At 40.5% G+C, this 14,775-nt stretch overlaps 1 protein-coding gene and 1 long non-coding RNA gene across 5 annotated transcripts in view; one reads left to right on the top strand and one right to left on the bottom strand.

Moving 5' to 3' along the window:
* The window catches only part of samd12 (sterile alpha motif domain containing 12), a 151,429-nt gene that overhangs the window by 130,669 nt on the left and 5,985 nt on the right, over positions 1 to 14,775 (bottom strand). The window lies entirely within an intron of this gene.
* LOC306938424 lies at positions 3,611 to 5,018 on the top strand. The gene is made up of 3 exons (XR_013791721.1): positions 3,611 to 3,671; positions 3,770 to 3,837; positions 4,369 to 5,018. It is a non-coding gene; the product is annotated as an uncharacterized lncRNA (long non-coding RNA).

Genomic DNA, 14,775 nt, shown 5'->3' with positions numbered 1-14,775 from the left:
AAGCTCTCCCTGCATGGTGCTTTATGGATCATTTTTGGACTCCCCCATTTTGCCCAAATCTATACCCAGGATGAGTGCTCAAAGGTGGGTACCCCTACCCACCTAAACCACCTGGTGTTTTATGGATCATTTTTGAACTCCCCCATTTTGCCCAAATCTATACCCAGGATGAGTGCTCATAGACGGGTAGGGTTAGTGAGCAGACTCGGTCTCTCTGGAGGTAATTTTTCTCAATTCTATGCCCACGATGAGTGCTCAAATGTGGGTAGGGGTCTGTCCGGAGCTCTCCCTGGTGCTTTATGGATCATTTTTGGACTCCCCCATTTTGCCCAAATCTATACCCAGGATGAGTGCTCATAGGTGGGTAGCGGTTAGTGAGCAGACTCTGTCTCTCTGGAGGTATTTTTTCTCAATTCTATGCCCACGATGAGTGCTCAAATGTGGGTAGGGGTCTCTCCGGAGCTCTCCCTGGTGCTTTATGGATAATTTTGGACTCCCCTCTTCAGAGGTCTCCCTGGTAGTTTATGGGTCATTTCTGGACATTATCATCATCATGAACTAGCTGTAGTTAATAGTTAGTTAATGGTTATTTGTACCCCAAAGTAAAGTGACAACATTTTCATCATGAACTAATCATGAACTAGCTGTAGTTAATGGATATTTGCACCCCAAAGTAAAGTGACAACATTTTCATCATGAACTAGCTGTAGTTAATAGTTAGTTAATGGATATTTGTACCCCAAAGTAAAGTGACAACATTTTCATCATTAACTAATCATGAACTAGCTGTAGTTAAGGTTATTTGTACCCCAAAGTAAAGTGACAACATTTTCATCATGAACTAATCATGAACTAGCTGTAGTTAATGGATATTTGCACCCCAAAGTAAAGTGACAACATTTTCATCATGAACTAGCTGTAGTTAATAGTTAGTTAATGGATATTTGCACCCCAAAGTAAAGTGACAACATTTTCATCATGAACTAGCTGTAGTTAATAGTTAGTTAATGGATATTTGTACCCCAAAGTAAAGTGACAACATTTTCATCATGAACTAGCTGTAGTTAATAGTTAGTTAATGGATATTTGTACCCCAAAGTAAAGTGACAACATTTTCATCATGAACTAATCATGAACTAGCTGTAGTTAATGGATATTTGCACCCCAAAGTAAAGTGACAACATTTTCATCATGAACTAGCGTAGTTAATAGTTAGTTAATGGATATTTGTACCCCAAAGTAAAGTGACAACATTTCCATCATGAACTAGCTGTAGTTAATAGTTAGTTAATGGATATTTGTACCCCAAAGTAAAGTGACAACATTTTCATCATGAACTAATCATGAACTCTTGATTAACTAATCATGAAGTAATCATGAACTGGAAATTTGGACACAAAGTCACATCAATATAAATAATAGTGAAATGCAATACTAACAATACAATACAATCTGAATCCAAAATTACAATTACAAGCCACCTTCAATATTGCCATTTTTTATTTACAGCCACACCCTCCCCCCACACAGAAAACTAAAAACAAAATGTGATGTATATCAATAACAAAGTGTTAAATGGCCACTTATTACCAAATAGACAGCAGTAATATGAAAAATAACAAACAAAAAGAAAAGCCAGCAAAAATATGAAAACCCTTAGTTCCGTTGTCATTGGGGCTCTTTCATCTGAATTGTGACATTGTTCGATTGGTCTTTTTCCTACCACACAAACCGTGAGGCAGGGGAATCAATGTTGCACCATCAGTGTCCAGACTTAGATCCGTTAGCTTGCCATCCAATATGCACTGGGAATTTATCTGGGGAATTGTTGGGTATGGAGAATGTGGAGCCTCACATGGACCTGGGCTCCTCAGTGGATGGGAAGGGAAGCGCTGTCCTCTTCTCCATGTGCTCCAGGGGATGAAGATGGGGATCACCCAATCTAAAAAAAAACTGACCTATGGTAGATCGGACAAGATCCAATAGCATGTTATTCACACACTCTGTGTAAAATGTTTTTAAATCCCCATGTATTAGTAAAAATTAACACCTTTTTAACTTGCATTAATTAGCTTAATCATTTTCTTTTTATAGTAATCATTTCAAATACATTGAAAACCATTCAAAATAATTCAAAGTACTTATTTTCTTTTACAATGTTTCAAATATTCACTATATTCAATGAACTGTTCCTTTTCCACAAAAATACTATGAAATGCTCCTTCACGTATCACAATGCAATGAGTTAAATTGCATAAAGTGCACATTCAATCGCTTTACAGGGTGTTTTGTGCAGTAACTGAGGTATTCATGACTCAAATGTGCTTAGTATATCTCTCCCTGGCTAGCATCAGGTGAGAGATGCACTAAGAATGTACATTCAATCACCATAACCCAAAATACTCATGTACAGGAATAAGTGTTTCAAAATGTAAAACACCATTTAAGATAACCATCTTTGTTCTACATTGTCTCACTCACCACTGATCAATGAATAAATGGGCTCAGACTGCAATGTCACCTGTACTACTGGCTGCTCAGTGATTTGCAATACTCGCTCTCACACTGCTCTGCAAAGTTCAAAATGACACAATATACAAATCAGGAGTTGTCTAACAACATTAAGAATGTGGATGATTTGAATTGGAAGATTATTTTTTAGTCTTACCAAGTGGATTGCAAAGATTGTTCCTCTGTGTGTGTTTACAACAACACATGAAGAACCAGCCATGTGTTCAATTGAACAGGAAAGGGGAGTTTTCCTGCTTAAATACTGACAAGGATAGTCTAAGAAGGATAAGACGGGAAGACCGTACGGGCGACGCCATGTTGCTTTGGAAGGAAAGAAACATGCGCAGTTGAGACCAAGGAAGCTGAACGCGGAAGTGTTGGCTGCATATAGCCCATTGCGCATGTTTCTTTCCTTCCAAAGCAACATGGCGTCGCCCGTACGGTCTTCGCGTCTTATCCTTCTTAGACTATCCTTGAATACTGACAGGAAGTGGAATCACTGGTAGGCTGGACATAAACGCTTACAGGCTCACTGATTGGCCACTTAGGTTAGCAATCACAGAGCCAGGTAATTTTAACCCTTTGCAAAAACGTGTTAGACATCCTGTTTGTTTGTTTGTTTGTTTTCCCTTTCATGTATATAGCTTCTTGGCATTTTAATCAGACTTGTAGAGCAACATTTTAGATATATTGTATATAACTTAAATGCATTCATTCACTGTAAAAAAAATCACTGAAATGAACGTATGTATCCTATTAACTATTTTTTAATTCAGCCTACCCAGGCTTGAAAGCAGGCAGCCAATTTACAAGTGTTAAAAACGATCTAAAATGCTTTTGAAATAACACACATTTAAGTTCTAAAATGTTGCTCCACAAGTCTGTTTAAAATACAAAACAAGCTATTTACACGAAAGAGAAAAAATGCAAAACAAACAGGGTGTCTAACAGGTTTTAAAGGATTCAAATTACCTGGCTCTGTGATTGCCAGTGGCCAATCAGTGAGCCTGTAAGCATTTGTGTCCAGCCTACCAGTGATTCTACTTCCTGTTAGTATTTAAGCAGGAAAACGTCCTTTCCCTGTTCAATTGAACACATGGCTGGTTCTTCATGTGCTGTTGTAAACAAACACAGAGAGACAATCTTTTGCAATCTGCCTGGTAAGACTAAAACATAATCTTCCAATTCAAATCATTCACATTCTTAATGTTGTTAGGCAACTCCTGATTTGTGTATTGTGTCATTTTGAACTTTGCAGAGCAGTGTGAGAGTGTTGCAAATCACTGAGCAGCCAGGTGACATTGCAGTCTCAGCATTCATGAAGTGGTGAGTGAGACAATGTAGAACAAAGATGGTTATCTTAAATGGTGTTTAGCCACAATACATCCTGCCAATGATTTATTGTTACATTTAAGTATTTAAGTTCATGTTACATTTTGAAAGACAGTTTGTTACTGAAGGAATACAATATGCATGTACATGAGAATTGTGGGTTTGACTGAAGGTACATTTTAAGGGTACATACTAAGCACATTTGCGTCATAAATACCTCCTAGTTACTGCACAAAACACCCTGTAAACCTTTTGAATGTGCACTTTATGCAATTTAACTCATTACATTGTGATACTTAAAGGAGCATTTCATACTATTTTTATTTTTGTGGAAAAGGAACAGTTCATTGAATATTAAACATTGTAAAAGAAAATAAGTGTTTTGAATTATTTTGAATGGTTTTCAATGTATTTTAAATACATGATTACTATAGAAAGAACATGATTAAGCTAATTAATGCAAGTTAAAAAGGTGTTAATTTATGCTAATTCGTGGGGTTTTGGATCTTGTCTGATCTATCATAGGTCAGGTTTTTTAGATCCCATCCTCATCCCTTGGAGCATCTCACGTGGAGAAGAGGACAGCGGTTCCCTTCCCATCCATCGAGGAGCCAAGGTGCATGTGAGGCTCCACTGTCTCCATACCCAACGTTTCCCCAGATAGATTCCCAGTGCATACTGGGTGGCGAGATCCATGGTTTGTGTGGTAGGACAAAGACCAATCGAACACTGTCACAGTTCAGATAAAAGAGCCCCAACGAGAACAAAAACAAACTTTGGGAACTAAGGGTTTTCATATTTTTTCCGGCTTTTCTTTTTGTTTGTTATTTTTCATATTACTGTTGTAGTCATTTTTCTATGTCTATTTGGTAATAATAAGTGGCCATGTAATTACTATTCATTGTTGACTGTGTTATATTTATAAGAGCCAGGTCATTTTGTTTCATAGTTGTGTCAAACCATATTGGATAAGCAATGATCTTAACAAGTACTTTAGTTTTATAGTTGAGAGGAAAGATTGTGCTGCTGATTTGGATAAGCACTGTTGTTGGCTTTGTTAAAGGCCTTGCCTTGGCGGGCAGCAGGTGGGCCAGATGTGTGGATGCCAGTCCATTGGCGTCTGCGCCAGGGCTGTATCTAGCTCACCCGCTGTTGGCCCGGGTGGCTGGTGTCGGCCTGCCCCTCGGCCTGTTTCCTCTGCCTACTTCCTTGCTTTTGTTTTGTTGTTCTTTTGTATTTTACATTTGTATTTTGTATAATACTTTATTTATTTTGTGGTATATTTTTGTTTGTGTTAAGTGTATTTTATTTTTTAGTTTCTGTGTGGGGGGGGAGAGAGAGAGAGTGTGTGTGTGTGTGTGTGGTGGGGGGGGGGGGGTTGCTGTAAATAAAAAAATGGCAAAAATTGGCAATATTGAAGGTGGCTTGTAATTGTACATTTGGATTCAGATTGTAATGTATTGTTAGTATTGTATTGTTTTGCATTCACTATTATTTATATTGATGTGACTTTGTGTCCATATATCCAGTTCATGATGAATTCATGATTAGTTAATCATGAGTTCATGATTAGTTCATGATGAAAATGTTGTCACTTTACTTTGGGGTGCAAATAACCATTAACTAACTGTTAACTACAGCTAGTTCATGATGAAAATGTTGCCACTTTACTTTGGGGTGCAAATATCAATTAACTAACTATTAACTAATGATAGTTAATCATTAATAGAGTCCAACTCTCTAGTAAGTAAGTACAATGTAATGGTAGTTCATGATGAAAATGTTGCCACTTTACTTTGGGGTGCAAATATCAATTAACTAACTATTAACTAATGATAGTTAATCATTAATAGAGTCCAACTCTCTAGTAAGTAAGTACAATGTAATGGTAGTTCATGATGATAATGTTGCCACTTTACTTTGGGGTGCAAATATCAATTAACTAGCTATTAACTAATGATAGTTAATCATTAATAGAGTCCAACTCTCTAGTAAGTAAGTAAAATGTAATGGTAGTTCATGATGATAATGTCCAGAAGTTACGCATAAACTACAAGGGAGACTTCTACAAGGGAGACCTACCCACCTTTGAGCACTCATCGTGGGCATAGAATTGAGAAAAACTACCTCCAGAGAGACCGCGTCTGCTCACTAACCCTACCCGTCTATGAGCACTCATCCTGGGTATAGATTTGGGCAAAATGGGTGAGTCCAAAAATGATCCATGAAACACCAGGGACCCCTACCCACCTTTGAGCACTCATCGTGGGCATAGAATTGAGAAAAATTACCTCCAGAGAGACCGAGTCTGCTCACTAACCCTACCCGTCTATGAGCACTCATCCTGGGTATAGATTTGGGCAAAATGGGTGAGTCCAAAAATTATCCATAAAACACCAGGGACCCCTACCCACCTTTGAGCACTCATCGTGGGCATAGAATTGAGAAAAATTACCTCCAGAGAGACCGAGTCTGCTCACTAACCCTACCCGTCTATGAGCACTCATCCTGGGTATAGATTTGGGCAAAATGGGTGAGTCCAAAAATTATCCATAAAACACCAGGGACCCCTACCCACCTTTGAGCACTCATCGTGGGCATAGAATTGAGAAAAATTACCTCCAGAGAGACCGAGTCTGCTCACTAACCCTACCCGTCTATGAGCACTCATCCTGGGTATAGATTTGGGCAAAATGGGGGGGTCCAAAAATGATCCATAAAGCACCAGGGAGAGCTCCGGACAGACCCCTACCAACCTTTGAGCACCCATCGTGGGCAAAGAATTGAGTAAAATGACCCATGGGTACAACCAGGAATGACCTCCAGAGAGACTGAGAGACCTACCCGCCTATGAGCACTCATCCTGGGCATAGATTTGGGCGGAAAAATTAGATCTATAAATCATCTACAAATCGTGGTTAACTAATGACGATTCATGATGAATCATCAGAATCATCATCATCATGAATCATGATGAATTCATCATGATTCATGATGAATTGTGATGAACTAATGATTAACTAATGCTTAACTAATGTATTAGTTAATCATTAGTTAATCATTAGTTCATGAACCGTATCTGCAAGTGTTACCCCATACTGTATAAGTGTATATGGAGATCTCTGTATCTGCCAGTCTGCCTGTGTCTGAACTAAGGGTGCAAACTGACTGTGAAAAGTGGAGTGGTTAAGTAATCTTTGCAGGTGTGGGGTTGCCATGACAATCAATTGGCTGAGGCAGAGGCTGGAAATTGCACAGGTGAGGGGACTTTAGCTCATTAGGCCCACTGGCAGAGCCTGACCAGAGCCTTTTGTGGTGGTTCTGGAGAACCGTGGGTCCGACCTGCGCCCTGCGGGGGTGTGGAACGCGTGTGTCGAAGTTGAAGTCGGTGGGGCAAACGGTTCGAGTTACGTGCATTACAACCGTACACGCATGCACGCACGCACGCACGCAGAGACGTGGCGCATTTATAGTAGGATTTCAACTCATACAGGAGGCAGGACAACACTGGAACAAGAACACTATAACATTGAAGTTGGTTATGGTCTTTGTGAGATAAAATATCCTGAACTGAAAATGTATTCTGTTTTCTAAAGAGGTGGAGTCCCCCAGGGTCTAGGCCCTGGCCCTCTCTTTTTCTTTGCCGAAAACAGCACGTCACGAATGTGAGCATGTAGATTGGGTATTTTCGCTGAATGTTCAAGCCAGAAAAGGGACAGAATTTGTACTGTATGAAATGGTGATGCAGAAACTATCAGAGTCAATGTTACATGTATTGTAAAAACTGTTTTTGTCCTGCAATTGCATTAAAATGCTTTGGCCTCACCACCCATCTACCAAATACCAATTCACGGATATGGAGGGAGTTCTCTTTTTTATAACACCAAAGATTAAGAGTAAACAGTTAAAGAAACGGATACAATGTTGGAGAGGTTGTGGAGATGTAAATTTGGATCACTCACATGCGTTTTGGAAATGTCCCAAAATGGATGATTTTTGGAAAATGATACATGATCAGATACAAAAGATATTGACATATGAGGTACCTATGAAGTGCCTATGTACCTATGTATGTGTTTTTATTTATTTTATTTCATATTGGGATTCGTTTAAAAAAATGAATTTAAGTGAAAAAATTTAAGTGACCCAAAAAAATGCTTCGGCCTCAGGTGGGTGAGACTGATAGGGGATTCACACCGAGACGGACTGAGTCCGTTTCATTCGAACCGTTTCCGAATACGGTTGCCTGGTCCCCACTGGCCATGATTCACATTGCCCGGGTACACTTGCATAACACAAGACGAGACCAGAGCAGATCAGCTTTCTGTCACAGCTCCAAGAATCATGATTCAACACGGTCACTGCAATATTAAAAACAATAATGCAGAGAGAGGTGGTTTGGCACCACTTTTGTCCTCTCCCTCATTAGCGGCGGATAAGATCGAAAGGGCAGCTTGTCGTCTACTGGCACAGAGAAATGTGGGTCATTGCTCATGTCAAAGGTACAGTACATGAGTCCGCATACGCAGATTGGAATGTCACAGCGCTGCTTTTGGAAGGTACTGGTCGGTCTGTGTGTTTGCTGTTGCCTTTTAATGAGGTGTTTTAATCATTTCTTACCCATACAACCCATACAAAATAGTTTGGGAAACAGTGAAAAACATTAGTTCATGGACACCCAATTGATACAATTTTTATCCCGAGAACCTCAATCTACACTAAAACCTCACTCTTTTTTTGGACTCTTATGGTGTATAAACTCTTAGTTACAGACTTGCAAGGGCCCATTTGGTTCCTATTTAACTATCAATCGTTTATTAAGAGGACCCCTAGCACTCCCTCAAAGAACCTGGTGGTTCCTGGACCACATAATTGAGTCTAGCAAGTTGGTAGCAAGTGTTCAAATAAAATCATATAAAAGGGGATTCAGTGTTGGTGTTATGGCAGCACAGACTGTAACATATACTCTATACTAACTCTATGTAACAGAATTCTATTAATTGTCTTCCGCGTTTTAATGAGTTTATCATGTCCAATGTAATTTACATGAAAAGGTTTGCTATTTATAGTTATTCTAAGTGATAATCTGATGGACACCAACTTAACTTAACGTATAGGAGGGAAAGAGAGACAGATAATGGATGGAGACCAGGGAGGTGGACAGAAGCAAGCAACAAAAGAACATCTGGAGAAAATGGGAAAGAATCTGTACAGTAGAGAGAGAAATATTACCCACTTTTTAACAGAACCAAGTATGAGCTAAATTTAACTACTGTACACTCTGGTCCACCAGGGAGCACAGAACCCACACATAGTTATTAACGCTTCCTGCATCAAAGGCAGAGAGTATGCACAATAAAAATAGAATTGTCGTAATTTGGAGCATGAGGAAAGGCTATAAATATTTCACAAAAAACACAATTCAACTCAACTTGCGAAACCTCAAAGTGCCATGAGCTATTGCATCAGAAATGGAAGGGCATGGGGTTTCTTAACCCCATGTTTTCTTGGTGGCGCTATAATAGGCCAATGTGAAAGGCCATTCTTCCATTCCAATTGGAATGTGCGTGCAGAGTTTCACGGCAATTGGACGTTCATGATTTGAGGCATTTTGTTCAAATTCAAAACGAGCCACTCCTGCAAACTTTAGATGCCCATCAGGATGGAATATGAAAAATGGGAAGGATCCATCTTGATCACATGAATATAAAGAGACTTGTGTGTGTGACAAAGATCTGTTAATGAGTAATGTGTTTAGCAAAAGCCAAAGCAGAACTCCCACCACAGAACTCGGGCAATCAATTAATACAGTTGCAACTTGCAACCACTATATGGCAAGTATTTCATACAACTTAAGTTAAAAAAATTGTGAACTATCCCTTTTTAAAGCCGTTATAAAGCTAGGCACTCACGACACTCACTTCACCTGACATTGACCCCTTCTCTTCCTTCCACATCCACTGTAATATCAGTGACAACCAATCGTCACACTTCAGTGGCCTTAATCAGTCAGCTGTACAGAGTTCATTGAAATTCATGGTCATCAGGGACATGGGTGTTTGCAATGCAATGTTCTGAATTCAATTTACTTTATGCAGACCACGGCCATCTTGCCATCCAAGTCTCTGTGTGTGTGTCTGAAATCCACGTAACTCAAGAACCGTTCGGCCCACCGACTTCAAATTCGACACACACGTTCCACACACCCACAGGGAGTGCAGTGCACGGTGTTGAGTCAGTCGGACCCACGGTTGTCCAGAACCACCACAAAAAGGCCTCTGCCCAGTGTCCATAAATGGAGCTGGCCTGCGGGCCAGACTCCGGCATGCCTAAATACGAGTTCGTCCCACCGACTTCTGACATCATTCTGACGTCTGCATAGACTCCATATTTGGGCATGCCTGACAAAGAACTCCATATATGGGCATAAAGGGCTCAAACGGACACCGCTCTAGTTAAGTTAATGGCAGGGTGGCAACTACTGTAAACGCAATTTGCCATTTACAGCCCATACATCAAAACAGAAAAGTCTGATTGTATTAAACAACGTCAAACTCACCAACATTGCAGCTGTACAAAAAGCAAAAAGTGTTTGTTTCATACAAATCCACTGTAGACATGTTATGAGCTACTTTGTCAATAAATCCCTGTGAAGAAATTGGATTACTGGCCTAATACTGTGAAGGGCACTGGAAGTGGCTTATTTTGCAGCTTTCCCTGGCCTCAAATGCTTGTTCATCAGGTCTAAATATACAGTAGACACCCGTTCGGTTTCATCCTTGTGATTCTACCACAGTATGAATATATTTTGAGTGGAGTGTAAAACACAACATGTGGCTTACTTAATTCATATTGAGCACTGACGCAGGTGCTGACGATTCATATGGTAAATATAGAAACAATGTTTTTTTCAGTAGCTTTATATCACACTAAGTGACACTTGCGTATTCCCAGAGGTACCCACCCATACTTCCCCATTCCCCTCACAACCTAGAAACTGATTCAATTCCTCTAAGCCTAAAAGTTACATTCTATTCCTGTTCCACAACCATAAGAATCTATCACAGGACTGCATAATATCTGCCGACATCTTCAAAGCTGGAAAGCATAAAAGTCACAAAAAATATTCCACCCAACATTTTCTAAAGGTATTTCAAATGCACAAGAAGTACAAGTCTGCTGTGCGGTGGTGTGTGTCCCACTTGGGTTGTTCCATTGGTACACGTCTACAGAGCAGCTGCAGTCCTGAGTGAAGTGTAGAAAACCAGCACGTTACCTGTAACTACTGCACGTCACCCTGCCACGGTTGACAAGCAGTGAAGCTGTGGCAGTTAAGCTATGTTTTTTTTTAAGCAGGAATTTTAGTTCAGTCAGATAACTCACGAATAGATTGAACCAATATTTTATTATAGAATGAGATTTTATTATAGAATGAGAATACAAGTGTGGATATAATATAGATATAAATATATATAAATATAAATTGTGATTGTGATTGTGATTGTGACAGAAATGAATGAATGATGCATGATGATAAGAGCGCCCCTCACCTCACACAGGTTTGATTTTTTTTATCTCCGTGCTCAATTAGACAGCCATTAAACATTAAGCAGGGTGATAGATATACAATAACAACCCCCCCCCCCCCCCTCCCCATGGGGAATAGCAGAGCCCACACCGGTGGTGCTAGGGTGGCGGGCAGCGGCCCACCGGTAGTTCTAGGGTGGCGTTTTAGTCTTTGATGGAGTTTACCACCAGCTTTTGGGCTGCTTTCGCAAACAACCAACTCCGAGGAGATGGGTTGAAGGTAGAAAGGTACGCAGGAAGAACACAGATTTACTGTAAGTGGCCTTAAATACCTTGCCCAATTGGTCAGCTGATTGCCACGTCAGCGTATGATGTATGGGTCTGGCATAACACTGTATATACCCACATAGTAATGCAGCGTATTATCTGTTACACCCTCCTGACTGAACTAACGTTGCAAGCTACGTATCAATTTTATGCACAGCATTGTGTTTGCACCACAGAATGTGATAATTTGATTGGCTGAGCATGGAATGTGATGATGTATAATAAGAGCGCCCCTCACTTCACACAAGTGTGATTTTTTTGTTAATTCTTGGTGATGATCTTGTGATAAGACATTAAGCATCAGTAAATAAGTGATGTTGATAAACGGTGTGTGAACTTTCTTTTCTTTTTTTTTAAATTGTTGACCTGCCCTTTGTCAAGCACCTGGACACAGCTGTGGTTCTCAAAGTGGGGTAAGGGCCGATTCATACTCCTATTTTAGAGCCGAATAAAAGTCGGTTCGGCTCTGTAGAGCCTACAATATGACGTCATTTGAGGTTCGGGGAGGCGGGTACCGTCCTAAAGTCGGCTCTTCGGTGCTACTGAAAATTTCTGACGAGCCGAAATCATTTCGGCACTACAGCGCCGAAACAGCGGTAAAATAGGAGTATGAATCGGCCCTAAGGGGACACGTGGCTGTCCCCTGGGGTTACAGCGCATGCATCAAAAACCGGTTATCCTTTATTTTATACCTCAACATCACACACCATGCAGTCAAGAAGCGAGGCGTGATGAGATGTAGATCAGCCATTTTCAAAAAGTTTGGAAATCATTTTGAAAGATGTAACACACATTTGCTCCTAGTCCTCTGGCCCTGGCATAAGAGCCAGGGACCACCACAAGACTCTTTTCAGATGGGAGCCAAAAACACATCAATTTGGGGGTCCTGGCCTAAAAACAAAAGTGAGAACCACTGCTGTAGAAAATGTGCATGCACCAACTCTATATTTTTAATGGCTTAAGCAGCACACATCTATCATACCGCACTAAACCAACTTGCAGGCAGAATGTTACGTAAAACTCAAAGAGCATGGACGACTAGAGAACAGCACACTTGGTGCTGTGGGGAAGATATGACTCTATATTCCCTGCAAAGCCTGGGTTAAATGAAGTGAAAGAAACCAACTTGCTGGACAACAAAATAGCCTGACATGTTCATCATCAGCCCAGGCCCTGGGTCCTTCCCTGCCTCTCCCCTCCCAAGCGGACAGTCAGTCAGACCAGCTGAACTAGCTAGGACACATGGGGCAGTGGTGGAAAGTAACCAACTACATTTGCTTAAGTACTGTACTTAAGTACAATTTTGAGATATTTGTACTTTACTTGAGTAATTCCAATTTCCAATACTTTTACTTCTGCTCCACTACATCTCAGACAAATATTGTACTTTTACTCCACTACAATGATTTGAAAACTTTAGTTAGTAGTTACTTTGTAGATTTGGATTATTATTACAAATTAAAGCTTGTAGGTCTGCTAGTTTCTAAATATTTGTATACATTTGAAAACATTCCGTATAATGAGTACGTTTGGTACTTTAAGTACATTTTAATGCTAATACTTTTGTACTTTTACTCATTACATTTTGAATTCTGGACTTGGGAATAGGAAGAACCGTCCGGTAGAAGGAAGAACCGTCCGGTAGAAGGAAGAACCGTCCGGTAGAATTGGAAGGACAAGACTATACTGTAAGTTTGCATTTGCTTGTCGTAGATACACTTTCCAGGAAATCCAATAGCACCACTGCCACTGAAGAGATGTATATAATCTATCAAACCACCAAACCCACTTGGTTTGGTTTATGTAATTTACTTCTGTTGCTAAGCTACATCCCCGAGGATGGTTTCAGAATGAGCTTTCTGAATGGATGCACAGACATGCAGGAGAGGGCAGGACATTGGAGAGGCGAAGCAAACAGGCTGGTGGAGGTACCTTAAAGGGAGACTCTTTATGTGTGTAATATGTGGTTTTAGATATTTTAGATTTTAGCAGTGAGCTCATTTCCTTCCTGGACTACATGTTGTCTCAGTAAGACAGCCCTCCCCCTATCCACAAGGAGGAGCAGTGCACCAAATCATTATGGGAATTGTAGTCCAGGAAGGAAGTGAGCCCAGTGTCCATGACATCAGAGACACTGGGCTCACTGCTAAAATATCTAAAACCACATAAAGACCCCCAGGAAAGTGTTCTAAATCTTCTAAACGTCATTAACATGTATTTTTTTGCAAAAAGGGTGAAGTGTCCCTTTAAAGATCTCAGCTACAGGGGTAAACCAAGCCCCCAGAACGACTGGCCAACATTTAAGCCATCAAGCTTACTGGTCAAAGCTGGAACTGCAGGCAGGCCCGTGCATAGAGCATGAGGAAACCCTGCACAGCTGGGGTTTAACATTGAGCGCTCATTTGCACCTCTGCATTTGCCAACTGCGGAAGTAGAGCATTCTTCCGGGTGCATCAAAACGCCACTGAGTAACTTCCATTGAAATGAATAGCAGGGGGTGGGACTGTCACCACCTCACCACTTTTCAACTTCTTCATATAATTGGTCCTCACTAATGTTCATGATAAAATACCACAATTTGTTTCTAGTACTCTGTCTCATAGGAGGGCTGCGGGCAGTTCAGAAACCAGTGACATAATCGTTAGGTAGATTTTGTTTGTGTGTGTGTATATATATATATATATATATATATATATATATATATATATATATATATATCCCCATCGCAGTCTTGGAAGACCATAGATATCTTGTGCCTGGGAGTTAGGTCTTGACGCAGCTTCTGCTGTGGCTGCGAAGACCAGCAAGTGTGAGGCAGGCTCGGCCGCAGATGGCACAGTGTGGGCCGGTCCCGGAGTTGTTATATTTATAGACTTTTATTATCGTGAGAACGATGGCTTCCTTTTTCGCATTGCAACTTTTCAGGAATAGAAAGCATGCAGTTTATATTAGCTTGAAGGTCACTGGTGGACGGGTTTGAACTGCCCACAGCCCTCCTATGAGACACAGATTGAGTAGAAAATAATTGTGCTATTTTATCATGATTAGTAAGGAGTGGGCCAATTATATGAAGATAGG

Source organism: Electrona antarctica (assembly GCF_951216825.1).
Source record: "Electrona antarctica genome assembly, chromosome: 15".
In the NCBI taxonomy this organism is placed as follows: Eukaryota; Metazoa; Chordata; class Actinopteri; order Myctophiformes; family Myctophidae; genus Electrona; species Electrona antarctica.
This window is presented reverse-complemented; position numbering and strand designations above follow the sequence as displayed.